This window comes from Myotis brandtii, unplaced genomic scaffold (assembly GCF_000412655.1).
Source record: "Myotis brandtii unplaced genomic scaffold, ASM41265v1 scaffold698, whole genome shotgun sequence".
Classification (NCBI taxonomy): domain Eukaryota; kingdom Metazoa; phylum Chordata; class Mammalia; order Chiroptera; family Vespertilionidae; genus Myotis; species Myotis brandtii.
The window spans coordinates 1566437-1569632 of record NW_005370731.1 but is presented as its reverse complement, the minus strand read 5'-3'; positions in this window follow the sequence as shown (position 1 = coordinate 1569632).

The following is a 3196-nucleotide window of genomic DNA, read 5'->3' as shown; positions in this document are numbered from 1 at the left end:
AAATATTAACAGTACAACGATTGAAATTTCTTTTGAGAGCCAAATTTTTTAAACTTAAATTACATAGGTAGGTACATTGTTATTAACTTAATTAGGGTACTCCTAAGGCTTAGGAAGAGCCACACTCAAGGGGCCAAAGAGCTGCATGTGGCTCACGAGCCACAGTTTGCCAACCACGGGACTAGTCCCTTCCAGGGGCAGAGGGAGCTAACGCCCCCTTTAGACCCTATCATACTATTGTCATCAGCCCACTTGGGGCTCCACCTTGATCGTCGTCTCCAACTCCCTTTCCCATTCCTCGTAGCTAACCATGTCCAGAATCACCACTCAGCTGTCTTTCTGGAACAATTCCAATGTCAAGTATGCTGTCCTAGAGCCCCCATAAGCAAAATGTACATTTAGTAGCTCACATGCTGGGATTCTCTCTGCTCTGGAAAACATGCTCCTGATATGCAGCATCTCGGGAAGGAGGCCCAAGAGAACTGACATGGAGGCCTCCCTCCACCCCCTTCACCTCCAACAACTGAGGAACGTTTGAAAGGGGCTGGGATGCTGCCCACAGGGTTTACTTAACAACTGGTAAGTTTGTTCTTCTCTCTGCCTAAAGCAAAGCAAAACCTAAACCTCCAGTAACTGGAAGCGTTGGCAGCAGCCCAATTAATTGTGTGTGAGAACCTGAAAAACAATGTCCAGTATACAAACTGCAGGATCAGCTCCGCACTCTCTCTACACAAAGGCAGTTAAGAGAGAACCATGATCAACCTTGGAAAGCACAGGCGACTAAAGAGAAGCCCCTGGGTACTCACAGGGGCACGGCAGGAGGTGACCAGCAGGGCCTGGTGGCAGCCCCAGGGCAGTCACCGAGCACCAGCAAGCAAAGCTCAGTGGGAACTTCTCAAACTGAGACACAGGGATGGGGGTCCCCAGGGAACTGATTGGCAATGACCCACAAACTCCGAGTGGAGAGGGGGAACCAAGAACCTTTTCAGGTAAAAGCACCCCTCTTTATTTTTTTATTTTTATTTATTATTTTTGATTCATCCTCACCCAAGGATATTTTTTTCCATTGATTTTTTTTTAGAGATAGTGGAAGCAGGGGAGAGACAGAGAGAGAGAAATATCTATGTGAGACAGACACATTGATTGGTTGCCTCTTGTACCAATTGGGGGCTCTAGCCTGCAACTGAGATATGAGGTATGTGCCCTTGACCCTTGACCCTTGACTGGAATCGAACCCGGGACCTTCAGTCCTCAGGCTGACGCTCTATCCACGGAGTCCAACGGGCCAGGGCCGCCCTCTTTATTTCTCCAAGAGCCTTATCCTAAGTGCAGAGGGGGCTGGAGGGAGCTGTGTGGAGGGAGATGCCAAGTAACTTTAACGGAAATTAGGCCCCATCTTCTCAGCAGTAATTTCAAAGCCCAACTGGGAAAAACTACAGGAAGAGCTCCATTATAGCTCAGCGAGGGCTCAGGGATAACTTAACACGACGTAACATCTGACTGTTTCACAAGGTTACTAAAGAACCGTACTCGGACAATGTGCCTTCCTCTTTTTCCTTCTACACGTTTAGATTAGGCTATAAAATCCCCTTCCCTTTTGTGGGTTCACATTAGGTGCATCCGCTCTGGCTCGAAGCTGGAGGCATCCTGCTGGACCACAGCTCTCAGTAAGCACGGGCTTGTGCTAGCAGAGCACCTGCTCCTGCGGGCCTGCCGTGCCCAGGACCGCCGCTCTCTAGTGACCTTCGTTCCCCAGGCCTGGGGGGCTCTCTTCATTCCCTCACTTTCCAGGTTGAAATGACACACTGAGCAGGAGGCAGTGGTCAAATCTGTGGCTGTCCAGGATCTTCTGGATCCTCTTCCTATATTTGGGGATTTTCTCCAAGATAGATTCCCGCCCCCTAAGGCAGCAGCCAGAACTCAATTACCTGGACTTTCTCGAAACTAGAGCACAGGCGAAGGCCTAGGTGCTGCCAGTGGGGCCCGCGCGATTCTCGGGCCCAGAAGACAGCAAATCACAGGGCCAGCTTCCAAAGATGCCCTTTCGAGAGGGGGTGAGAGTGGAGGAGCTGGCTTTCCCCCGCAGCACTGCTGAAGTTTTGGCACCCAGCGTCCAGCGCGGGAACGTGTGGTGTCTGCCTGCAGCTGCCCCAGAAGGGTTCGCGTCTGCTGTGCAGATGGCAGGCCTCCGTGGAGGTCCTGTGAGCTGCCCACGATTCGAAGCTGCTTGTCTTTTAGAAACTAGTTAGAGTGAGTTCTGCTCTTTGCAAAGAAGTGTGACTGCCCAAGCCGGTTTGGCTCAGTGGATAGAGCTTCAGGCTCCTTGGCCTGCGGACTGAAGGGTCCCAGGTTCGATTTCAGTCAAGGGCATGTGCCCAGGTTTTGGGCTCCATCCCCAGTAGGGGGCGTGCAGGAGGCAGCCAATCAATGATTCTCTCTCATCATTGATGTTTCTATCTCTCCTTTCCTCTCTAAAATCAATAGAAATATATATTTTTTTTAAAAAGAACAGCGACTAATCTATTTATTGAGGTACTGTTATGTGCCAGATTCTAAGCTGGTATCTCCTATGTTACTTTATTTAAATTTCATAAATATAATTTAAAGTACAAATTACTATACATTTTATAGATTTAAGAAACTGATATTCAAAAATACACAATTCGTTTACAAATGTTTTTTTAAAATATATTTTATTGATTTTTTACAGAGAAGAAGGGAGAGGGATAGAGTTAGACATCAATCAGCTGCCTCCTGCACACTCCCCACTGGGGATGTGCCCGCAACCAAGGTACATGCCCTTGACCGGAATCGAACCTGGGACCCTTCAGTCCGCAGGCCGAGGCTCTATCCACTGAGCCAAACCGGTTAGGGCTCTACAAATGTTTACTAATGGCCGACTGTGCGCCAGCCACTGGGAATAGAGTGTTGAACAAAATCGGTCCCCGCACTATACAGAGCGGCGTGTTGTATGTGAAACGCCCCCTGACCAAAACAGGAGGCGCGGCGCAGCAGCTGTCTGCTCGGAAGGCCCGCATGCCAGTCAGGCTTCATGTTAAATATAGAAAACCCCTAAAAATAGCCGCCCAGTCGCAGACTCAACAGGTGACTGGCCCCCCGCGAGGGGAGGGGACAGGCCTCGCTGAAGGAGAGGGAAGGACAGACGGCGCTGCTGACCGGCTGCCGGCGCGATGGC